At 40.8% G+C, this 26,626-nt stretch overlaps 2 long non-coding RNA genes across 3 annotated transcripts in view; one reads left to right on the plus strand and one right to left on the minus strand.

The window, feature by feature from the left end:
* Positions 1-137: 137 nt before the first annotated feature.
* Positions 138-26,626, plus strand: part of LOC118930021 (uncharacterized) — a 37,303-nt gene continuing 10,814 nt past the window's right edge. Inside the window, exons 1-5 of one of the 2 annotated variants that reach the window (XR_008995824.1) lie at positions 138-880; positions 14,783-14,830; positions 19,053-19,151; positions 21,154-21,260; positions 21,691-21,809. This is a non-coding gene — a long non-coding RNA (uncharacterized LOC118930021). The remainder of the gene's footprint in view (positions 881-14,782; positions 14,831-19,052; positions 19,152-21,153; positions 21,261-21,690; positions 21,810-26,626) is intronic. The other variant, XR_005031838.2, reaches the window with a different exon arrangement.
* The window catches only part of LOC130682580 (uncharacterized), a 179,420-nt gene continuing 168,217 nt past the window's right edge, over positions 15,424-26,626 (minus strand). Inside the window, exons 3-4 of the long non-coding RNA XR_008995825.1 lie at positions 17,862-17,986; positions 15,424-15,913 (exon numbers count right to left, since the gene is read on the minus strand). This is a non-coding gene — a long non-coding RNA (uncharacterized LOC130682580). The remainder of the gene's footprint in view (positions 15,914-17,861; positions 17,987-26,626) is intronic.

Genomic DNA, 26,626 nt, shown 5'->3' on the forward strand with positions numbered 1-26,626 from the left:
AAAACATGGAAACCAGGCAGTTATTTGTGCCTGCAAAGCCTTTTGGGTCTAAAGAACCAGCTAGATAATAAATTGTTTTGCTAAAAACAGGAAGTTTGGCAAGGATGCAAAAGTACAGCTAAAGTTTGGCCGGGTAACCCAAAACATTGTGTTCTTCTTTGAAAGTATTTCCAGCAAGAAAAAAGCAGAGTGCCTTGAATACATAGTTTAAGAAGCAGTGCAAGCATCTGGCGACATGCACTGCTTGCCAGACTTGGGGTTGTGCTTTGCTTGCTGATGGGAAGATGTGCCAGTTTTTGATGACTTATATCGTACACAGCTGGAAACCTACAAATAAGTAAGACCTTGCATGTTGTGAAGTCCAGAAAGAGTTGAGAAAAAATTTTGCCTTTTTCTCTCCCTTCATCCAAACTGTAAAAATATTAAATAAAAGAGAATACTTGGAGTTTAAATAGAGAAAAGCTAACTTCGGATGTCTCAGGGAAACCTGCTTCAGGGCAGGAGCATTCTGGCAGTTGAGACATTCTGGCAGTTGTTGGTGTTTTTCCTCTCCTCCCCTCCCTCAAGTTTTTCATACTCATACTTGCCAGCTTTATTAATATGATTTTGATTATGTGGCATCTGTTTTGGACAGAGCCAATAGGATTGGAACCTCTACTTTAGTCCATCAGTCTGAGAGGACTTAAAAAAAATTAGGAAATTAACCCAGAAAGACCTCTGGAAAAGAGAGTATTGCGCTTCAAGTCAGTTTGAGCTGCAGGGAACCCTGGGACATCTTGACTGGAGGAGGCTGTGCCAGCAAAGTGGTGCTCCTCGGGCATGCAGGGCCTCTTCCAGAGGCCATGACAGTGGGACTCCTCTTGTTCTCTGTCTACATTGGGTTAAGGTGGCTTGCAGTTTTGAATATAGGATTCAAGGAGAGGAGTTCCCAGTTTTAGTTCTTGCCACTTGGGACTGGAGGCAACCGTCCAGCTTTATTTGAATAGTGGGCATAGGGTGCGGAGCCTCCTGTAAGGGTTAGCAAATGGAGTCACCACCTCAGGCCAGAAACCTTGTGGACACCTGTGCTGGCGAACCAGGAGCAAACAGATGAACACGACCCGTTTCTTTTTTTGCTTGTGAGATAGGTTTTCTCAGGTCACTATTATTTCTCTGCCTATTCTTTGTTGATTGGTCTTACCTTTGAGGCACCTCTTGATTTTAAGTGCAAACTATTTTCTCTTGGCAGGGATAGTGAGGTAGCCAGTAGCCTAATACAGGCATGGAGTGAGACTATGGACCTCTGGCCCTGGCTCTACAGCTGGTATGACCAAGGTGATTCTGTCTTTCTAAACCAGGGTTTCTTCATCTGTTGATAAATCATTATAATGGTGCCTACTTCAAAGACATGTGGAGAAGAGTGAACATGTGAATGGAAGTAAGGCATGGATTGCAGTACTGGGTTGCACTGATCCGTCTGTGACCAACAAATGTTGGCTACTTGGGGACAGAGAGAACCCACAGTGTGATTTCCTCCACCCATGACCCACGTAAGATTGTTTTCAGTGTTTTTAGCATGACTTGTTCTTTTTAGGGACAAATGCAACCAGCTCTGAGATTGTCATATTAAAAATATATGTGTAAGTGCATGTGTTCATTGTTTGCTGATTGTAAAATGATTGGATGTTTGTTTTAGAGATTTTGAAGAGAGAAAAGAAATAAGAATATCCTTTAACTTACCACCTGGAAATAACCATTATTTGCATGTTGACATTATTCTTTTCAGTCTTTTTTCTATGTTTTGTTTTGAATTACTAAATTGGCACACTATTATATATCCTAGGCTTTTTATCATACATTATCTTGTAAACATTTTTTCACTTAATTAAATATTTTTTAAATGCTTAAAAGTGTTATTTTAAAGGGCTTCATAATGTTCCATTATATGGATACTCTTCTTGGAATTAAGGTTTGTCCTTTTTTGTGGTGATGTCATGATGAATATCTTGTCTGCATATGTACTAACTTAGGATAGAATTATTGGGTTTTAAGAAGTTTTTAAAAGAACTCTTGATAAGCAATGATTATGCTTTGAAATTATGAGGAATTGAGTCTCCCTTTCTAGGGCGGAGGGAGAGCTCTACCATAACGTGAGCAGAGAATGCCAGCCTGCAGAACGGGGGCTGAAGTGGCTTCTTACAGAACTGGTGGGCCAGAGCCCCTGACTCCCCTGTACATATGTAAATGCATGTGTATCACACACACATACAAGCTCTACACTCTATCTATACAGTATATAGATATCTCTGCTTCTCTCCCACTGCCACCCCACTTATCCTGGATTGGTTTTGATCTCCAGCTGGGAGGGAGGGCTGGAGGCTGGAGGAGTTGCCCTTAGACAGAGGCAGTCATTGTGTGGGCACTGGGAGGCCCGAGCAGCAGAGTGAGGAGAGGGCTCTTCTCTTCACCTCTGCAGGGAACCTCACTCCACGCTTGCCCATGAGGACGGACAGCTCAGGCCAGCTGGGTGGGCAGGCAGCAGCCTGACTGGACAGGACTGTGTCCACAGTTGGCACAGGTGATAGGGAAAACTGTGAAGCTTCCTTGGGGACTTTGCCAACCAAATTCCTCAAATGGAGGGAGACCAGGCAGCAGGAAGTGTACTGAGCTGGTGCTCCAGGCAGATGGGTCTGCGAGTGCCTGTGAGATGCCTGGGAAGTGGGGGGTCCAGAAACAAAATCAGTTAGGTGGCTGCAGGGACTAGACTTGCTTTTTGAGATTCTGGGCCTTTGCCAGAGGAAGGTGGGTTAACCACTAAGGGGACTTTGTGCCCCTCACCTGGCCAAGGTTGGGGGTGTTGGCTTTCCTACAGGTGGTGCCTGAGACAATGAGGTGAAAAATATGGAGCTGAAACAGAGAAAAGAAGGGAAACTATTGCCTTTAAATCACTGGGAAGATGCCCAGCTCTCTGGTGTGTGGCGATGACTAAGGCTGGGCATTCACTCACTCTGGGCTCACTCCGGGTGCTCCCTGTCTCCCACCCCTCTAGAGCCGGGCATGTGCCCCACACCTCATAAGACCTAGTTTTGGAAACACGAGTGCAATGCTTATGAAGTCACGCCCCATGAGGTTTAAAGTCTTGGAGAAGTGTTACGGCTGAAAGAACACAGTCCATGCAATCAGAAGTAATTTCAAAATAAATCAAATCCTCTACTTGCACTTCTCAGATGCCCTGTGTGAATGGGAAATGGGCCCAACACTTCTCACATTCTCCCTTTCCTTCCCCTATCCATTGCTCCCACAGGCCCAAGTGCTTTCTAAAGCCTGGATCCAAAGCCCTTCCAGCCTTTCAATCACACACTTCTGTGGTCCGTTCCTTCTGCTCATTTTTATTCAAATTTGTCTAGAAGCCCAAGGCAGGAGTGACCTCAGGGGGCTGAAGGAGGCAAACACTCTCAAGTCAGACTGCTCAGAACCACCTTGAGAATGGGAAGCAGAGAGAAATGCAAGGGGAGTCTTTGGGGAAGCTGTTGGGGCTCCAAGCAGGTCGCTGCTGGGAGTCATGCAGCCCCTGGTGTTGAAGGGGACCAGGAGGGAGAGAGGGTGTGCGGGCCTTTGTGTGACTTGGAAGCAGAGAGCTGTCTTCGGTGGCCTCTTGATGCTCTTCCCTACTGGGGACTCCTCATCCCCTCACTTGTCACATTCAGAAAGTATATTTGGCCGTGTCTCGCCTTGGGCCCTCAGAGTATCACTGCCTTCAACACAGCTGGCTCTAAAGCCTGAGTTCCGTTAGGCTCACTTCCTGCAGTTCCCTGGTGAAGATGTTCAAAACAGAGGCCGAGTGAACTTGGCTCAATGTTTCCTTGGAGTTTTCCTGAACATGGGGAAGAGAATACCCTTTTTACTTTGACTTCCTTATTGCCCAAATTTTCTTTTTCTCTTACTGAAGCACTTGGGGGCAAGGCTAAGGGGCTCCAGAAAAAGCTCTATTGCCATGTAATTTGATGGACAGAAAGTTCCACTTTCTTCCTCAGCGAATATTGAGGATGTCCTGTAGCATGACGTGGGGCCAGGCTCTGAAGATGGCTTGGGGCCCTCTTTGGAGTAACACAGGATGAAAGGAGCTGTGTGCAGTCATCAGACATACTTGCTATGATGTGGAATGAGCTACTGAAGGTGTTTTGAAAACCCACTCCACTGAATTGCTGGGCAGGAGAGTACACGTGAAACATTTCCTCAGTGTATTAATTATTTTGATATGAACATGGGTGGGGGATGGGCTAGGCCACTGGTGCCTATTTCGTCCACCATATGTGTATCTGTACCAGTTTCATGTTGGCCCAGGATTTGTTTTGTCCCTGCCCCATGAACGTCAGTGTCAGCATCAGGGTAGGAATGCCAGAGTTTGGAAAGCTCCTTAAGGAGGTCCAGAGCAGTGCCCACGGGGACTTAGGAGAGCAGGGAAATTTTATTCTACAATGACCTGTTCTCCATTAGGCAAATCTCTCAGTGACATGGGGAAAAGACAGGTTTTGGAACCAGAATGTCTGGTGCTTACACGATGTGTTAATTATGTGAGTTTGGCTAAGTCTTTGCATCTGTACAAAATACATATTAATAATTTCTCCTACTACATCCAGCCATTTCAGGATTAAATGAGATAACATTTGTAGTTTTTCTGGCATGGTGGCTAGCTCATAGTAAATGCACAGTACACACCGTGTCTGTCTCCTTCCTCAGATACACATACACACACAACCTGGAATAATACTTCAAGAGAGTTTTTTCAAAGGTTCTCTTACTTTTTTCTGAAGCACCAGTTCCTAGCAGGTAAAAATGGTGACTATACAGAGTTGAGTTCTTCGTAAAATATGGCTGAATGCGTAATCAGCATATGTAAAAAAATCCGTGTTGGGTGTCTTCACTGTAGGGAGCTAACGAAGCGGAAAGCTCACTCAGCCCCCCTTGAGTATGCAGTGAAGCTGGGAGACAAGATGCAAACACTGGCAACATTCAGAGAGGAAGAATCAAGACATTGGAGTCCTGTCCCTGGCTAGTTCAGTTATTAGAGCTCCCAAATACGCCACCAGCCACCCTTAGGCAGCTAGTTCCCACTCTCCTCTCGCGTGGGGCCTTGTGTAGCCTCTCTTTCCCCAGGCGACTCGGCTGCCTAAGGTGCTGGGAGTACCACCATTGCAGCTCTTTCCCCAGACACCCTGCACCAGCATAGCCGCAGGCCCTGCTCTGCCTCCCCATCTGCCCTTGGTTTTGCAACAACCAATCCCGGCAGAGGCTGAGGCTGTGGGGAGCCCACCCTGCCTGGGCTCCAGCTGCTCCCCTGAGAGCTGTCATTTCTCCCCGACTCCAAGTAGAAGATTCTACATGTAGCACCTGCTTCAGCCATCTTTAGGAAGTAATGTTAATGATTAACAGTTTAGACTTTGGAGTCAGAACACAAGAGCTTAAACTCATACTTCCACCACTTCCTAACTATGACTTCATGTAAATTAATAATTAAGCCTCAATTTCCATGTCTGGAAACTTGGGGCTAATAAATGAGTACCTACCTCATTTTGAGGACTAAATAGGATGGCATACATTCAGTGAAGCACATGATAAGCTCCCAGGAAGTATTTGCTATTATTATGTAATGATTGCCCTTCTGGGGTATTAGGCATGGGCCTGATTTACATTTTCTTTGTTGCATTTCCCAAGGCCGGCCTCTCTCACCTGGTCTTCATCCCCAATCCTCTTTTTGTGTCCCAGAATGGGATGTACAATCTTCAACTGAGCCCTGCATTTGGGGAAAATTACTTTCCTTCTAAAATCACTTCCTTGCTTATCAAGATTTTACCTCAGTTTTCATATCTTTTTGCTAGTTTAAGACTGTGAATTGTAGCATCTAGGAAAGTACTCAAAGTACTCCACACCATTTCTTCCAAGTAGCCTGGGGCCTTTCCTACAGCTAAGGAGCCAGTGAAGTCTGTGAGGGTCAAGAACGGATGTGAAGATCAGCACTCTTGAGACTTTATTAAAACCAACAATGGACACCATTTGTCATAAAAATGATGCAAATGAGTGGGTCCAAGATGGTGGCATAGGAAGATCCTGAACTGCTCTCCTCCCACAGACACACCAAATCCACAGTTACACATGGATAATTTCCCTCTGAAAACTAGAACTGCTCTCCACAACATACAGGATTAAAGGACCAAACAGAGATAGGTGGGAGAGACAGAGATACCATCTCACAAAAAGCCCCCACCTCTGGCACAGCAATGCAAAATACAGAGGATCTCTCCAGATAGGCACTTCTCGAGAAGCAAGGGGTTGGTGCCGCACTTGGGCACCCTTGCTCCTGTGATCTGCACCAGAGAGATGAGATCCAGAATGTTAGGATTGGAAAACCAATGAGACTGATGATCTAGAGTCCCAAAGTGCTATAGGAAACTGAGATTCCCTTCTGGAGGGGTGTGGGTGTGGTCGCACTTGACCCAAGACCCAGGGAAAAAACAGTAGTTTGTAAAGGGCCTAGATTACACGTGAACTTCATAAACTGAACTTCATATGCTGATCTGGGGGCAATAGCAGGGTGGGGAAGAGTACAGTTAAAATGCTCCCTGGAAACAGAGGTACTGGGGGATGCCATTGTTGCACTTTCTACACGTAGCCTACCAGCACAGACGGTTGAGCTCCAAGGCAGCATCCTCCTGTTGCCTTGCTGGGATGGGATGGGGGGAGTGGTCACAGTACTTGCTGAGGCCAGAGAGCTCAGGCAGTTTCAGGGATCCGCTACTCCGTGGCTGGGGTGGTCTAGCATTAACAGTCATGGAGTTCTCCCGCTCCCTAGCTTAAGTCTGCAAATGCAGGAGATAGGGACTCTCCCCCACACCCTGGCTGTGGCTGGTGAGCTTGAACAGCCATGGCATCCTCCCACTTTCAGCCTAAAGCTGGCATGCATGCATAGACAAGGCACTTTCCTGCTGCACTGCTGAAGCCTATGGATGCACACAGTCAAGACATTTTCCCATTGTCTTTCTGAAGCCAGTGAGTGTGCCCCATACCCAACGATCTCCAACTGCCTGCTAAAGTCAGCAGGTGCTCACAATTCTCACAGGGGACACTCCTCAAAGTCCTGGCCCTGGTGGCCAAGAGGGCTGGCATTCCAGAGCTCCATAGGACTATAACAACTGGAAAGACAATTCTTAGCAGGTCACCACCCACAGGTCACTGCACAGATAACACACTGAAACACAAGCCCAGTCTTCCTGTAAAAAAAGCCTATTATCTTAGCCTGCAGCTTCAGTCTGGGGGAAAGGCTTCAGGTTTCCAACACATCAAGAGGCTAAGAGGGTGCACCCAGGGAACACGAGTAGGGAGACACAATCCTTGCATACCCTACTGGCCTTGCTACAGCATAATAAGACTCCCCATAAGGGAGCTAATACACTCATCCAGATTCCTGATTTTTGCAACTGTCACCCAGGGAACACCCCTACACTTCCAGATGTCCTGGTCTGGAGACCAGCGGGGAGGCTGAAGGATTACAATTGCAGCCCCAAAAGACTGTATATATTTGTATACTTAAAAAGCTTCTGAGGGTCTGGCTTCCAATAAGCCTGAAACTAGGTGTTAAATGTGATTCCTCCCCTTGCATCACTGACAGATCTTGCCAAACCTTCAGCAACAAGGGCATATCAAGAATAAATCAGGCAGTTTAGACAATCCCAGAAGTTTAAGAGACAACCAAGAGTTAGGACAAGGTTGAATGAGAAACATCATCACTTAAACAAGGTCACTCTTTCAAGACTGAGAGAGATACTCTTCTCACTTAATTCATAGAAATACACAGAGAGTCAAGCAAAATGAGGAAAAGAGAAATACATTCCAAATCAACAAGAAAAAACCTCAGAAAAAGGCCTTAATGATTTGGAGCTAATGACTTGATAAAAAATTCAAAGTAATCTCATTGAACTTGAGAGAAGAATGGATGAGAACCTCAACAAAGAGATAGGAAACATAAGAAGTACCAAACAGAAGTCACAGAGCTGAAGAATACAACAAATGAACTGAAAAATATACCAAAGGGGTTCGACGGCAGATGGAATGAAGCAGAACAGATGAGCAAGCTGGAAGAGAAAGCACTGGAGCACACCCAGACAGAGCAGCAAAAAGGAAAAATAATTTTAAAAAATGAAGATAACTTAAGGGACCTTTAAAACATTAATTGGAATGACATTTGCATTGTAGAGGTCCCAGAAGGATAAAAGAGAAAGAAAGGAGCAGAAAACTTATTTGAAGAAATAATGGCTGAAAACTTCCCTGAGTGGGGAAGGAAACAGATATTCAGTTCCAGGAAGCCCAGAGAATTCCAAACAAGATGAACCTAAAGAGATCCACACCAAGACATATTATAATTAAAATGTCACAAGTTAAAGATAAAAAGAGAATCTTAGAACTAGCAGGAGGAAAACAAATTGTAATGTACAAGGGAAACCCCATAAGGCTAACAGCAGATTTCTCACCAGAAACTTTGCATGCCAGAAGGGAGTGGCATGACACATTCCAAGCGCTGGAAGGAAAAAAACTCTCAACCAAGAATACCTGGCAAGGTTATCATTCAGATTTGAAGGAGAGATAAAAGAGTTTTCCAGACAAGCAAAAGCTAAAGGAGTCTCATCACTACAAAACTGGTGTTACAAGAAATATTAAAGAGACTTCTTTAAGCTGAAAAGAAATGGTACTAATTAATACTAAGAAAACATAACAATGTAAAAAATCTCACTGAAAAGGTAAATATATAGTAAAGATAGCAGAGTAGCCACTTATAAAGCTACTGAGGTCAGAAGATAAAAGTAGTGAAATTAATCAAAACTACAAGAATTAACTTAGAGATACATAAAATAAAAATATTTTTAAAAAGTGACATCAAAAGTATAAAACATGGTGGAGGAGTAAAAATGTAAAGCTCTGGACTGTGTTCAAATTGAACTTGATATCAACTTACAATAAACTATTAAATACATATGAGATAGGTATTTATGTTATAACGTATTATATGTATTATCACAGTAATAACCACAAATCAAAAACTTACAGTAAATACACACACAAAAAAAAATGAAAAAGGAATCTAAACATAACACCAACTAAAGCTACCAAACTATAAGAGAAGAGAGAAAGAGAAGAAACACAGAACAAAGTGAAACTACAAAAACAGCCAGAAAACAATGAACAAATGGCAATAAGCACATACCTATCAATAATTATTTTAAAGGTAAGTGGACTAAATTCTTCAATCAAAAGACATTTATCCGAAATGGATAAAAAAATAAGACACATTTATATATTGCTTACAAGAGATTTCAGAAGTAAGGGCATACTGAGACAAAGTAATGGGATAGAAAAAGATACTCCATGCAAATGGGAACAACAAAAAAAACTGCTGTATCTATACTCATGGCAGACAAAATAGATTTTAAAACAAAGACTAATAAAAGACAAAGAGAGGCACTACATAATGACAAAGGGGCCAATCCAGCAAAAAGATGTAACATTTATAAATATATATGCATCAAAAAATAAAAATATAACTATATAGGGCACCAAAATATAAAGGCAAATATTAACAGACCTAAAGGGAGAAATTGAGAATACAATAATAATAGGGGATTTTTCAACACCATACTTATATCAATGGACAGATGATCCAAACAGAAAACCAGTAAGGACACATCAGCCTTAAATGACATATTAAACCAAACAGACTTAATAGATACCTACAAAACATTGTATCCAAAGGCAGCAGAATACAAATTCCTCTCAGGTACACATGGAAAATTCTCCAGGATAGATCACGTGTTAAGTCACAAAACAAGTCTCAATAAATTTAAGAAGACTGAAATTATATTCAGTATCTTTTGCCAACCACAATGGTATAAAACTAGGAATCAAATCAACTATAGGAAGAAAACTGGACAAGTTGCAAATATAGATTAAACAACATGTTACTGAAAAACTACTGGGTCATAAAGAAAATCAAAGGAGAAGTAAAAAAAATACCTAGAAACAAATGAAAACAGAAATATAACAACCCAAAATCTATGGAATTCAAAGCAGTTCAAGACGAGGTAGCAATACCAGCCTATCTAAAAAAATAAGAGAAATATTAAATAAATAATTTAACTGTATCTTAAGGAATGAGAAAAAGAAGAGCAAATGAAGCCCCAAGTTATAGAAAGATAATAAAGATCAAAACATAACGAAATAGAGACTAAAATGACAATAGAAATGATCAGTGAAACTAAGAGTCAGTTTTGAAAAAATAAGCAAAATTGGCGAGCCTTTACTGAGACTTATCAAGAAAAAAAGAAAGCAAAAATAAAATCAGAAATGAAATACATGTTACAACTGACAACCAGAAATACAAAGGACCATAAAAGACTATGATGAACAGTTATATACCAGCAAATAGGACAACCTAGAAGAAGCAAATTCCTAGAAATATACAATCTTCAAGGACTAAATCATGAAGAAACAGAAAATCTGAATAGAAAAATACTAGTTCAGGAGGTTGAATCAGTAACCAAAAAACCTCTCAAAAAACGAAAGTTGAGGAACAGATGGATTCACTGTGAATTCTACCAAATATTCAAAGAAGAGTTAATGCCTATCCTTCTCAAACTCTCCCCAAAAAACTGGAGGGAAAGCTTCCCAACTCATTGTATGAGGCCAGCATTACTCTGATATCAAAACCTGACAAGGACACCACAAAAAGTAAATTACAGGCCAATATCTCTGATGAACATAGACACAAAAATCCTGAACAGAATATTAGCACAGCAAATCCAACATTACATAGAAAGGATCATTTATCATGATCAAGTGGAATTTATACTAGGGGATATACAATGGTTCAACATCCGCAAATCAATCAATGTGACACACCACATTAGCAAACAATAAATATCATGTGATCATCTCAATAAATGCCGAGAAAATTTGACAAAATTCAACATCCATCTATGATAAAAACTCTCAACAAAGTGGGTACAGATGGAACTTACTCATTGTAATAATAACCATATATGACAAACTGACAGCAAATATCATATTCAATGGTGAAAAGTTCAAATCTTTTCCTGTAATATCAGGAATAAGACAAGAATGCTCTCTATCCCCATTTTCACTCAATATAGTATTGGAAGTCCTAGCAATTAGGAAAGAAAAAGAAAGACATAAAAACTGGAAAAGAAAAAATAACACTGTCAATATTTGCAGATGACATGATACTATATACAGAAGACTCTACAAACTCCACCAAAAAAATTGCTAGAACTAATAAACAATTTTAGTAAACTTGCAGGATACTAAATATATAAAAATCCATTGTATTCCTATACACTAATAATGAACCATCATCAGAAAGAAAAATCAAGAAAGTAATCAAACTTATAATAGCATCAAAAAGAATAAAATATCTAGGAATAAATTTAACCATGAGGTGAAAGACCTGTACATTGAAAATTATAAGACTTTGAAAGAAATTGAGGAAGACACAAACAAATGGAAAGGCATTCTATGCCATGGATGATATTGTTAAAATGTCCCTACTACCCAAAACAATCTACAGAGTCAATGCAATTCCTATCAAAGTACCAGTGATATTTTTCACAGAACTAGAGAAATAATTCTCAAATTTGTATGGAAACACAAAACAAAACAAAATTGGAAAAGGTGAAATGGGAAGCACAAGAGTAAGATGACAGAGGGGAAGAGAGCAGATCATATATTTATAAAACTATTGACCGTTTAAGATAATGAAGAAAGGAGAATACAAGGCTGCAGAAGAAAGTTGTTTAGATTTCTTAGATTAAGTAACTTCAATCAACTGCAAATCACATAAGCATGTTGAGATCACCTTTCCTCAAGGGTGTGATACTCAGAAGTGGATTTTAACACTAAATAAGAGCACATAGGTGAGACACTGTGGGACATGGAAATGACACCACAGGTAACCAGTTTAGATCTTTTCTCTCTGTACACTCAGATTTAAATTTGATGAAAATGGCAGTTTGCTTGATTCTCCACTATGATCTCATTTTTGAGCCACAATGGCGCTTTTTGGAATGACTACCATAGGTTTCCCTCTGTCATATTATCAGATAAGATTAATTTGCTTAAAGGAAGAGACTTAAAAATATTGATTTTGGGAAATCTTGTAAAGTCTATGACATTTCTCAGTTTAGCAAGATCAATTTTTATTTCAAAGTTTCTAAAGAAAACCTCTTAACACTTTACTTATTTTAAATAGATCATTTACATTCTGGTACTTGATGACATCTTTGTTTTAAATTTAGTTCTCTAATGTCTCCAGACTCATTGGACCCATAAGAAAGAGCACCAATCACTCTTCAGGGTTTGTTTAAATGGCCTTAAATCCATCAGATAATCCAACAGTCCTGATAATGAGTAAGGTGCAATGGCCCCAAGGTGTGCCTGGGCCCTTGCTTAGAGCCCTGTAGAGTAACCTGTGCCTTTTGTATTTTTCCAAGCAAGAGAGAGGTTAAGAGGCTACTAGTATCTGGCCTTTGGGATGATTTGAAACCTATGGTACAAATATTGAATACAAACAACTAAGAAATCATTAGGCCACTTGTTTAAGCAATAGAAGAATAGGGGACAGTGATGTTAAGTAATGGATTTGATATTCAGAGTTGGACTTCTTCGAGGCTCCAGGCTTTCACCTGTACAGCTCTTCATGGGCCTCTGCATGTCCACCCCATCATTCTTCTCTACCCACAACCAGGGCATCCCTGAAGCAGGGCTCTCCTCCAAGATTTCTGAACCGCACAAGTTACATGAGGGACAACAGTTCTATGCCTACCAGGATGACCGGGTTGTGATTTTGATTTACTTAATCCACATCCAGGGTTTGTACTGCCTAGAAGAGGTAAACCAGCACCACTTAGTGTCCATGTGATTTTGGATGTCATTGGATGCCCTGGGGACTCAGTTTTTTGTTCTTTACTTTCTGTGAAATAGGGTGATTGGGAGGATTTGATGACATCGCGTGTGAAAGGGCTTTATGAGTTGTAACATGCTATATCAAGAGGTCAATGTCAGGCCCGTCTCTAAGTTGTGTGGGGTCTGAGGCAAGAGCATAATAAAGACCACCTACCACAAGTCTCAATCTTTAAATGTTATGAAATTGTTAAGCGAAAGGTTTAATCTTTCTCCCTTCATAAATAACTGGAAGGGGTGGTTTAAATTTAGAGGTTTTGCACTCCTTGGAGTTCTGTGCTGGAACATGATTCCTTCCCACACCTCTCCTCTTTTCTTCCTGCCCTGCCCCTGTCCTGCCACAAAGGACATGATGTGGACAACTTAGCTCACTGGTTCAAGCTCCCTCGATGTCCCCTCCAAGCAGCTGCTTCTTAGCTCGCCCCAGGGCCGAGGGGTGTGCCAGGACCCAGAGTGGGAACCAAGAGTGGTTCTGTTCATGACGTTTATGATGAATTATGGGGCTTCTCCTCTCCTTTTTACCTTTTCTTTTCTTTTCCCTTTATTTTCCTTCTCTTCTTTTTTCCTCTCTTCTCTTCTCCACTCCCCTCCTCTCTCCTTTCATTTTCTTTTTTCTCTACTTTTCTTTTCCCTTTCCTTTAATAGTAAGCTACATTTGCAATTGCCAAAAAGCCAGGGCCATCAGTCTGAGTTCTAAGAAGTCAATTTATTGAGACAATTATCCTTATAACATTTTCCTAGCATAGGTGACCATATACCAAAAATATTTAATGGCTGAAGAATGAATTTTGTCTTTGTGACTTTATTTTTTTATACTTGTGAAATTCCAAAAACAAGTTCACATCCTGTGACCCTTTCCTTTTTTCTCCAGTTTTTGTTTCTGTTTCAAACAAGCTGCAGTTGAGTTAATACAATTGAGAGTGCAAAATACTATCCACTGATGTGTGGGTAATAGTACTAGTGCTATTAGTTATTATGTTTAGTTAATAAAGTGCCCTGAAAATACACACAAGTTTTGGGGATGTGATTTTAAATCTACGTGGAGACTGCTTATTCCTTATCAAATATTTAAGTGGCTTCCTCTCATCTGTGTGATGGTTTAAGATCCAAAAGGTACAAGAAGGCATTAATGTAGGAAAGTATTGAACTGATTCAACTGAACCTTTGACAACTACAGAGGAAAGTCTCATCAGAGTTAGCAAGAGTGGAAGGCTGGTTTTCATCTGAAGTCACAACTTAGAAAATGAAAAAGCCATTTGGAATTGCTGCTTTTAGGTGTTCTGCCTCAGTAATAGCGGTCCCCTGCTTACCTACATGGTACCCTAATGCTCACTATAAAAATAAGATCTATTTTGGAATAGCACAGAACATGACAGGATTTGCAAGGTCTTGTATAGAAGCCTGGTGGCAAATTCATTGCTATGATCCTGCTGGATGGGCGTGGAGCGTTGTTGGGTCTAAGAATGAGCATCAGGGAGCCATGCTCACCCAGGATTAGAGGGAATCTTAGGTGATAGCCACTGGATATCCAGTTAATGATTTTTAAAGGAAAAGGCTTGCAGTATCTCTCATCAAATACTGTCGTCTAGCCTCATGGGAGTCAGGAAATGCTGACATAAAACCAGAGACCATTTAAAGGTCAATTTCTAGTATCAATCAGTAGGGGTTACCTACCCAGGATCGCCCCCTACTGATTGATACTAGAAATTGACCAATGGAGCTTACACCATCAAGCTTAAGGTTTTGATATCTATTAATTCCATTCATCTTTTCTGTTCAGGACTTTGGGAACCAAGATGAACATTTTGATGCCACTGCTTTGCAGCAGGTAACTTGTCACCAAGGACCTCTCATGACACCAATAATAATAGCAACTAATATTTAGAGAGTAATTATTGTGCTGATCCCTCTTTTTTTTTATTTCAAAATTTTTAATTCTGGTAAAATACATGTAACAAAATTCACCATCAACAGCATTAAGTACATTCCCATTATTGTGCTCTGTCACCACCATTCATCCATAGAACTCTTCATCTTGCAAACCTCAAGTTCTGTATATAGTAAACCATAACTGCCCATTCCCTCCTCCCCTCAGCCCCTGGCAACCAACATTCACCTTTCTAGGAAGTTGACTTCTTCAGGGACCTCATCTAATTGGAATCATACAGTATTTGTCCTTTTGTGACTGGCTTATTTCACCCAGCCCAATGTTCTTCAGGTCCATGTACATTGTGTGCTGATCTAATCTACAAAATTCTTAGTAAGGCCTTTGGACTTCTACAAGACTCAGAATGTAGATTTGAACTGGTCTTCTGTAGACCCTATGGTATCAGAGACCCATCTATTTTACACTTGTTAATGTGTAGAGAAAGAAAAGGGTGACAAGTTGACTGACTTCTAGAAGGCAATAAAACAGAGTTCTGGGGGTTCTGAGTTTGAGGTCCAAGGGTAAAAAAGGATTCCCCAAATCGGCCTCAAGAAAAGGAAATGATTATCTCATCTGTGCAAGAATTCAGGGCTCGGGTCCAGGTCTGGTACAATGTGGTGAATGACGCACACCGAGCAGCAGAGATGTTTGTCCTTTACCAAAGCCCATGGCTGTTGGTTGCATCAGGGCCTGGAAGAGCTCCAGAGGCAAGCTGGTCTCTGGCACCGATCCACCAGTTCACCCCCTCCTCCCCCACAACCTGGGCTTTTGGACTGAATGTCCAAGGAACCATCGTCATATTGGCTTGCAGTTTCCAGTTTTACAAATATGATCTCTCCCCAAGGCTTACCTTGATGTTGATTCCAAGTCTAGTATATGGGGCTGACGATGATGTAAGAGACATATGCTTGAAAATTGAGCTTGGATCCTTTTTCAGGCTGTGGCAGAGCTGAGGGCAAGGCTTTGCTTTCAAAGTCTGAGGGACTGAGTGGATGGACGGTAAGAGAAGAAGTCAAACTAAATGCGTGCCTGATTCTCCAGGGTGTATCTCTGCAAATATGAATGCATGTGCTGCTGCAATGAACAGCATAGGCATCCTTTCCAAATCAGTGCTCAGTGCAAAATGTGGCTTCCCCAAATGCAAAATGTGGTCTAATAACCTTAGGTGCTGTGGTGAACCTTAGAGGGACCGTAGTAACATACAAACAAGTTCGCAAACTCTCACTATACATGAAATATTGAAACACTGAATTGTAAAATATTAAAATGCAATTCTTGCAAAGAAGTAAAAAGCTAACCTTTTCAAACAATAATGCTTCTCTCTCACTTACCAACTTTACATTTTCCTGTATGGCCCTGGAAGATGACTGGTTAGTAAGAGACAGGTAAGATTCCTCAAGGGAGGAACAACCTAAGACAGGCACAGTCACAGGGGGTCATCAGGTGAGAAATTGGAGATCAACAGAGGTGAGGCTTAGAACCTCACCCCCCCTGTTTTGAGAGAAATCTTCTGCATCTGTGGATGTTTTGTTGCCCTTGTCTAGCTTGGATTAATACTTAGTCTATAGGCACAGACCTGATCATCTACATTTGCCCTCTTACAGCACTAAACTATGTTTTCTACCTTTATCTTGCATCTACCTACCACTTCAGCATTTTATTAAAAATAAAAATAATAATAATAAGGGAGAAATGTGGGATTCACATATAAATCAAGTATAAAAATCAAATGAATAATCATATTTGACCTGATTGTTTATAGTTCATGATGTGTGATCAAAACCAAAAGTTTCTGTGATGACTGCCCTTGTACTGTTCACCATGTAAGAACTTATTCACTATGTAAGAAATTGTTCACCATGTAAAAACTTGTTCATTATGCTTCAGAAGATTGGAGACTGTTGAGAATTAGGCTTGAGGTTGAATGATGATTGTTCTTTGAGTCCCCTATACAGAATTTTATTGTTGTTAACAACCATATGATCAATAAATATGAGAGATGCCCTCTCAAAAAAAAAATGCAATTAATTTAAATGATGTGAATGAAAATCATGGTACTACATTTAAAATACTGAACTAGTTTTTATACTCTCCTTTTAAAATGATTATTACGGTAATAATTGTAAAAGATGACCTTTTTGTGCACTTTATCATGCTCACTGAATCTTTGTCCAGATGTTGCTCTAACCAGTGATGCCCAGACTTTGACTTTCACAGACCAGTAATATTAAATATGAATAACAACAAGTATGACAAATACAATAATAAGAGGGGACTGACATAACATTTGGATCTTTAAAAGTTTTATTTTTTAACTGCATGAGTAGTAGCTAAACACATTCTCCTTATTAGCAAATGTCGAACAATATAGATAAAGCAAAAGTCTGGTGACAACCATCTCTTCTCAGTGTCTTCCACAAGGATAACCACTATTACCAGTTTGCTACGCTTCCTTCCAGAACGTTCTCTATTTACATACATACATAGGTCCATATAAAAGTACATACTTTGGCTTATTTGGTTTACTTATATGGATAGCATCATACAGTATGCTTATTTTACTTAAGGTTCTTTCTTCTCTTAATCTTGATGATTTTTCTCTACCAAGGAAGCTCTATTTCATTCTTTTTTGACTGTTGCTCTTAATTCCATAATGTGACTCTGTCATTGTTTATGTAACATTCCCCATTTCCTTTTCTGCGCCTCTTTTTGCCCATGTGTGGGTATGCTAGAGAAATAGCCTCACATACAGAGAAAAAATGCACCTTGCCATTTTTTCAAAGTAATGGTTTTCATAAAAGAAAATTTCCATTTATTCTCCCCATTACTTCCTAAAATACAAAAGGGCAATCACATACTTTAAGAGACAAAATTATAGAAAAAAAAAAAAAAAAGACAGTCTTCTCCAAGAAAGGATAAATGGAATCCTTACCATGTTTTCACTGCAGATCAGTGAAAATGTCATCAGGGAAGAGCTTCTGGTGCCAGGATCTGATTTGGAGAACCGCTGCTCAAGTCTAACTTCAAAATCAAATGGGCTTTTCTTCCATCGGGTAACTAGCAAAGAAAACAACAAAGATGACTGTTGTCGGTCCTGGGTCATGGTGGCTGATTCCCCTGGTTCGCTGAGCTGCTTGCCTGCTCCAACCCCTGGCTCCCGTAGCAGGCACCAAAGCAGAGCAGGTCAGCTCCGGGCCAGGCTGTGTACATGTGCCTAGGAGGGCTCGCTCACACCAGTGAGCTCTGTCCCTCCTTGTTCTCAAGAACTGTTGGTCTTTCATGTGGAGCTGCTTCCTAAATTGTGTTTGGTGATCCTGGGAGTATGGCAGATGAGTGTTGAGGTGGCAAACAGGTAAACCTTCTTCATTATATGTAATATAATACATATGTGTGTGTATATATACAACATATACAATATTCAATATATAAATTCTTCAATATATAATAACTATACTTTCAGTATTCATTATAGAAGTAAACCAAAAGACATTTATTTTCTTTTTGAATTAAAGTGCTTTCATTTCCCTTAGGTAAATACCCAGAAGTGGAATTACTGGATGATATGGCAGTTTTATTTTTAATTTTATAAATGCATGGACAAGGGAAATGTGGTATATACATATATATATACACACAGTGGGATAGATACTACTTAGCAACAAAAAAGAATGAAATCTTGCCATTTGCAACAATATGAATGGACCTAGAGGGTATCGTGTTAAATGAAATAGTCAAAAAGAAAAAGACAAATACCACATGATTTCACCTACATGTGGAATGTAAAAAAATGAACAAATGAACAAACCAACAGGCAAACTAAAACCCAGAAACAGATTTATAAATACAGAGAACTGGTGGCTGCCACAGGGGGAGGGGTTGGGCAAAATAGGTGAAGGGGATTAAAAGGCACAACTTCCAGATATAAAGTAAATAAACTAGGGGGATGAAAAGTACAGCATTGAGTATAGACAATAATATTATAATAAGTTTGTAAGATGGCAAATAGTAACTACATTTAAATGGTGAGCATTTCATATATATATAAGTGCTACATCACTATGTTGTACACCTGAAATGAATATATTATATATCAACTATACTTCAATTAAAATTTATTTAAAAGATACCAAACATCAAATGCAAGAGATGGATTGATTGAAAGAAAAAGATTTGCACTCTGATCTGCATGTACTGACAGAAAAATCGCCAGAGTAACAGTAAAGTAAGTACTTTACTTTTGTGTCATCCTGAGCAAGTTCCTCCACCTTCTTGAATCCTAGTCTCCTCATCTTTCAAATGAGCTCAGTAGCACCTACTTCACTGAAATGTCAGGAAGATCAGATGATGCACAACTTAGAAAGTGACTGGCACACACAGGATATGAATAATAAAGGTCTGACTCCCCTTTTTCTATTTTCTTCTCTTCTTCCCTCAGGATTTCCTTCTCTAGGTCCTAATCCAGAATCTCATTCTGACTGAGTTTGGAAAGTTTGTTCATCAGAAACTGACTAAGGTGTTAACTATGAACAACTGTGAATCCTGAAAACTAGTTAATCTTCTATATAGAAATGAATGAATGAATCTCTTAGTGATGGAATTTTAGGCCCACATATGAAATTCTTGAAGAGGGAGGGATTCCTAGAGACAGAAAAAAGACCACCATGTGGATTGTTAGGCCTGAATGGGTTGCAGAAGAATCAGTTAATTGTCATGTTCCAGTGAACAGTTGTCACTGCCTGTGGGCCAAGGTATTTACTTTCTGACCTATAAGGCCAAGATAAAAATCTATTGATCTGAAAAGAAATGTTGTTTGTTGGAAAAAAATGACATCAGCCATAGCTACTCATCGAGGAATAATCTAGGGGAAGTGACAGTTCCTGGTTCAGTTTTGAAACTGGGTTTAATTTGCCAGTGGAATGGAATGTACAAAGAAGCCCAGTTTGTAGGAATCTCCCATGGGCCTCCCCAACATCCTTTGTGAAAATATAAGTTATACTTACGTGCACCCAGAGTGAGAGCGTGGTGCATTGTCTGGAAACAATTAGAGGTATTTTTCCATCTTGATCTGACAACCTCAGACGTACAGGCAATTGTGGATGAGGGGTGTTGGGGGGTGGTTTGAAGTCGAAATTCTACTGTTAACTATGTAAACAGTTAAAATATGAAAACTAATTAAGTCAAATGTGCCTGGAGCCCTAAAGGGTGGGCACTAATGGAACAGGGAGGCTTGGAGAGGTTTGAAAGTCACCAGGAAGAAAAATCTTGGCGCTCTGGAAAATCTTCTGTCACTGCTAATGATTTTCCAAGACCTTTTGGGAAAATAGTGTGACAATGAAGGGGCTGTTCAGGGAAATACCTCAACTTCCATCAGAGGTGGCCTGGGGACCTGGGCGACTAGTGAGCTTGGCATCATCCTGGCGTCAGTGTGACCCCTGGGCTGTGGCTCCTGACCAGTCTGCACAGGGGACTCGAGAGAGAGGCAAAATGGGCCAGTCTCTTAGAAACTGCATTTGGATTATCAAAAGGGGAAATTATGCTGGTTTACCTATTGGTTTGTTTTGAAAGAAGAAAGGCTGGAGTGAAAAGAAAAGGTTAGAGAGGGGCCAGAGCCACCTGAAGAGGTGCTCGGGGAAAGCATAGACAGAGATAGGCAAAACCTGAGCCTCCCTTAGCAAGTTTTGGAAAAAACCTTTTAAACTTTGCTTTAAAACTGAAGTTCGAGGCAAATGTTCCCACCTTTCCCCTGTTTGTCAGCAGAGTCCAAATTGCCAAGTGCTGTAAAGGACAATTGTGTCAATAGCACAAGGCTTTGCATCTGCCAAATGGTAATCAGCAAAAAGGCCTCCCATTTGTGTAGAGACCTAACACTTCGCAGTGTGTTTTCACAGCCATGGTTTAGTGGGTCCTTATGGTAAACTTGTGGGGGAAGCAGGAAGGTGACGCCCTTTCAAAGATGGGAAAGTGGCTCAGAGAGGTGGAGGGTCTTGTGCAGCAACGCAGTGGTGAGTGGTGGAGTGAGGATTCACACCTGGTCCTCCCACTGCCCGCATCCCAGTCCCTATACTACGTGTGGCTTCTGCTCTGCCCTCCAGCAAAGAGCCTGGCTCCTCAGTGAGCTCATGGGGTGGGGAGGCGAGACTGTGACTAACACCCCCAGCCCATTAGAATACAGCTGTCCGTTTCCTTTCCTGCCTTCCTTCCCCTTCCCCTGCATGTGTGTGCAGCCTCCAGATGGAAATGAGCAAGAGGAACATGCCTTCAGCAGAGGAGCAGAACTGGAATACAAAAGCTACGGTGTGAGATGCCTAAGGTCCTAAAGCTCACACACTCGGTAAAGCAGCATGTTTCAATACAGCTTCGGAATCAACTTTACAAAATATAAAATTCAACAGAAAATCTGTGCCTGCAGATTCTTCAGTAGATTGGGTCAGGAATGAGAAGACATCTAATTTTTCTTCACTAAGCATCACTTAAGAACTTAAGAGTTCTTGAGAACATGCCCTCTTTAAAAATACCAGCTGTTTTTTCAAGGCTAGAATAAATTTTGTCTTTATTCAATAAGAAGCAAAGTAGCATTAAAGTCTAGAAATACTAATAACATTGACCGTATGCTGAAGCAGCTAGTCTTTTCTGAGAGGATGGAGTTATATTTAGTCAGGAAGTTTCTTAATTTTGATAAGAGATAAACCTTAGAGTTGATAATATTTGTACCTATGATTCATGGATCAGATTGATAATAAAACTCTGTCTTTCCCATCCAGATTCCAGAGCTGGCAGCAGTGCCCAGGCAGAGGACTGTGGAAAGGTGGGCACTGGTGAGCACAGCAGGCTTCCAAGAAGAGAAAAGCAGGAGTACCCAAGACCAGGTAGGAAAGTTCAGGTGATTAATAGGACCTTTTGGCCCCTTATTATCCTTTATGCAAAACTTGAATTAATGTATCTAACCCATTTCCTCATCTCCTCAACAAATTTGGAGGAGATAAGAAATTGGCCTGCAGAAAAGAAGTGAGAGTTGAGAGTTTGACAACAAAAGCAGTGTAAAACCCATAAGACACAGACTTAAGAATTACAGATACTCGTCATTCTGGGGCCATTTATGCAGGGCAACTACTACTTACCCATCTCACCAGGCTTTGAAGTCGATGCATCCTACTATCCTATATAAAATTTGGACTTTTAATGCAGGAGTCAAATTAGATTCAGCACATATTACTTGAGAAGACAGAAAATGCATAGTGTAACTGAAAGATTATTTTTATCCAAGTGATAATAAATCTGTCTGACTATTGCCTTTTTAAAATTTTGGTAAGAAACACATAATATCAAATTTTCCATCATAACCAATTTTAAGTGTATAGTTCAGTAGTGGTAAGTGCATTCACACTGTTGTGAAACAGATCTTCAGAATTTTTTCATCTTGCAAAACTGAAAGTCCATATCCATTAACAATAACTCCCCTCTCCCCACTCCCTCGTGACCAACATTCTACTTTCTGTCTCTATGAATTTGCCTACTCTAGGCACCTCATAGAAGAGGAATCATACAGCATTTGTCTAGCTAGTATGTGATTAGCTATTTCACTTAGCAGAATATCCTGGAGGTTCATCCACACTGTGGCATGTGACAGGATTTCCTTCCTTTTTAAGGTTGAACGATATTCCACTGTATATGTACCACATTTGTTTATCCATTCATCTGCTGATGGACACTTGGGTTGCTTCCACTTCCTGGCTATAGTGAATAATGCTGCAATGAATGTGGGTGTGCAAATATCCCTTTGAGACCCTGCTTCTATTGGTTTTTAAAGAGTTAACTCCTGTGCTGTTCAGAAAATATGACTATCAAAAGTAACTTTGAAATGAGCCCTTTTGAATTTAAACTTTTTACAGAGAGCTGAGTTTTCTTCATAATAAATCCTTTTGTGCAGTACCCTAATAGTTGGGTTTATGATATTCCAGGACTGGAAATCTTTATCTCTGTCTCTGAGAAAGGATCTCATTTCCAGCCAGGCTCAACATATTTTGTTCCCATCCAAAGGTTTCTGGTGGGGGCCCTTCATACTCTCCTTTCCACGTGCCTCTGCTTCCACCCTATGACCTTCTTTTCCCTAAACAGATATAAATCCTGACCTGTCCCGGGCCCACCCCCATCCTTACCTGGAGGGGACCACCACCACCCGCCTCACCTCATTGGTTATCATTATTATGTCATCCAGATCAATCACTGGGTACGCGCACTGCTGTAACTGTTGCTTTGATCATTAGTTACACTTTGTTAGTCCTCATCAGATCCAGGCCCCACTAATCGGAAACATCGGCCTTCCAAAAGCAAGGCACCCTGGTGACCAGGGGCAATTACCGCATTGTTTGGTTTTTAAATTAGTCCCTTCTTGGTACTCTGATCACCATCAGGAGGCTGGTGGTTCAGAAACCAGGGGGTGCCTGCTTTTCATGCCCCCAGCAGCTGGCCTGGGTTCACACACACCCTGTTGGTGGTTCCAAGTTGAGGGTGACCCCAGCGGGTCTGAAAAACAGAGTTTGTGACCTAGAGGCTTAGGCTCCTCATAAAAGGGAGTCTTGACGGACATCGCATTTACACATCAGACAACTCCCATCACAGCTTACTTTCCTCCGTGAGGAGCCACGGGGCCTTACCATCAGGCTGTATAACAGCAGAGCCCCGAGCTCAGGGCTCTCTTCTGGCCTATACCCAGGAGGGTGCCAGTGCCAGAACGGGGGGTGAAGTGGGTGGAAGCAGATTTCTCTTGGGTTCCCACATAACTGAGTAGGAGCTCCAGCTTCCAGCTTAAATGCTTCGGGCTGGCCCTACAGAAAGGTATGAGAGGGTCATTTGGCAGGAAATTAAAGATAAATCTATGCCATCTTCTAGCACATAATTTTCCTTAATGTCAGTGGTACCCAAACTTCAGGCATTTATGTACTACTTCCATGATTTTTGCTATGCATAATCTTATCTTTTACTTCAAAAGAATTATTTAAAAGGAAACTATTTCATACTTTGAATGGAAAATACTTCCTGCCTTCTTTTCAGAAATGATGTCTAAAAATGTAATTGAACCCAACTAACCCCCAGCCCTAGGGGTTAGCCCACAGATGGATACCCTCATCCCCCTACTAGTCTGGCTGTGGTCCTGACTTGGGCTCCTGAACAGTACAAATTGGATTTGTCAGATTACTACTGCTAATGAGCAATTGTAGCTTACTCCTGTTGAGGATTCCTATTACATAGGCATAGTAAGGCCTTGTCTTGGAGGGATGATCTGATGGTTCAGTGACATGCCACATGGAAGAGGATGGGAGCTTTGGGGTCAGGGCACTTTCTTAACTTCTGTTGGCTCATACTGGGCAGGGTCTTATCTTCTCATGCCTAATGGGTGCCCGCTAGAGCTGATGTCCGTCCATTCTTCTCATTCTCTCTCTGCACACTCTGCCCATTCTCTCTCAGGACATGCAACAACTCTCATACTTTTATTTTCCAGAAGAGTGGCATTCTCCTGTAACAAAGATTTTACTTCCAAGATGCTCACTTGGAGACCTTCAGAATATACCCCAGCACAACCCAAGTTTGCTTTCTTAGATTTCACTTGGTACAAATGTGGCCAAAATAAAAGCATGCTTAAGCTACCTTTGGTGATCTCTTGGGTGGAGGGATTTAAGTTTCTAAGAGAAAATCTCGTAGGAAGTACGTAAGAAGAAATGCATGTAGCTCCTACTTTTCCCTTTTCCCTCTCAGAAGCTGCAGTTACCAGGAGGGACATAGCTCAAGCATGCCCTTTGATTTAAGGTAAAAAGGGGATATTTTGGCTTTCAGTAAGGCAGAATATATCTTAATGTAGTAATTGAATTTAGTTCTATTTAGTCTAGTTTGATGGGGGTAGATCCAGAGTTGGGAGGGAAGAATTGACATTGTTTAATACTTAACAGATGGATAGAAAACAAAAAGTTTAGGAGATAAGAAAGTCAGAAGGTTACCAGCTGCTGTGGGTATACAGTAAAATGGAATTTATTTGAACAGTTAAGTTTATGTTTATTAATACATGTCTCTCTGTTATGTTTTAGATTTACAAATTATTCAGAGGAGAGCTGTCTTTTTGGCTAAATCATGAGTGGATTTCTGTGTTCTAAAAAGGCATCTTTGTGTTTCATGTGAGCTGTACCTTATGCAAGATATTTCTACTCTTGCATGGTAGACAATTGGTAGTAGTAATTTTTTGGCATGTCAAGTCTATGAAGCAGGAGTCATTGCTTCCTATTCTTAAATTTGGGTGTCTGAGGATCATTAAATGATAGGAGGGTAGTAAACCCCTCCACATGTGTGTCACATGCCATGTCACAGGACATGACTTTCTACTTCCAAGAAAGCATATCAGGCAAAGGCCACCTCTACCCTTTGATAAGGGTAAGTTCACCATTGAAAGTGGAGGGAATGACTCCACTGAAAGCTTCCTAATAGAAGCTTCTTGGCACTAATTCTTCTTGCATTTGTCTTAGATCTAATGTGGTATCAGTCAAAGTGACTGCAGGCATTGAGGGATGATGTGAGCCTGACAGGAGCATTGGAACCTTCACAGAGTCTGAGGCAGTGACTTCCTCAGGGATGTTGGTCAGTGCTTAACCTAGTCTCCCCAACTTCCTGGTGGAGAATCAGTTGCTTAACTGTTTAGCAGGGGTCCTTTAAAAAGCAGTGAATTAGTTATTGCCTGAAAATCAGTTTGAAGATATACTATTATGGTTAAATTGAGGAAGGTTACTTTTATGCACACCTTCTGTAAAAACCATTAGATGATTCTTTAGGTCAAAAGGATAATGCATTAGGATAAATAAGTAGGAAATAAGAGAAGTTATCAAACAGAAAGTAGAACACTTGACAGGAACTCCACGTGTGGTAGGATGGATTGGTTCTAGGGTTACATGGGATTGCCAAAGGAAAATAGATTTGTGGGAAGAGCAGTAGGAGGGGGAAGGATGGGCAGGCTATTGATGGGAACCTGGCTAAACAATTGAAGCTCCAGGAACATAAATATAAAACCAAGCATGGTATTGCCTTAAAGCACCAGCTCTTTCTATCTTAGAAGTAAGTCATACCCAATTAATGATTATTTGCTGTACATCTGCTATGAATTTATTACTATGTTAGGGTTTTGAGAAAAACTAAAGGGTGAGAAATAGGAGTCTCAGACTTCAAGGAATTTTTAAACTCATTGGGGAACCAAGGGTTACATACAGTAAGAAACTCTAGAAGATCAATATAATCAAACAATGTAATCAAGGGCAAATACTGGTTTATGGGGAAAGACGCACGAATGAAGTCAAGGGTTCTTATTAATAGAAAGTTTGGGGTAATTGCCAAAGAATTTATCACGAGGTGGTGTTAGATAGAAGTCTTCAAGGATTTTATTGCTCACCAATTTTAGATGGCAAATTCTTCCACTTTAAGCCATTTCTGTTTCACACCACTACTACTTTTCACACTTTCTTTGCAGATTCTTCTATTAGTTCCCCCCTTAAATGTTGGTATTTACATCTTGTACTTGACCATCCTCCTTTTCTACTCACAGAACCAAACATATTCAATAGGATGGGTTGAAAACTCAAATAAGAACAGGGAATGGAAAGGTAACATAAAAATATGAGTCCAGTTAGATAGGATACAATAGGGAGTCATGGGGCTTGTGGA

The sequence above is a fragment of the Manis pentadactyla genome, chromosome 2 (genome assembly GCF_030020395.1).
Source record: "Manis pentadactyla isolate mManPen7 chromosome 2, mManPen7.hap1, whole genome shotgun sequence".
Taxonomy (NCBI): Eukaryota; Metazoa; Chordata; class Mammalia; order Pholidota; family Manidae; genus Manis; species Manis pentadactyla.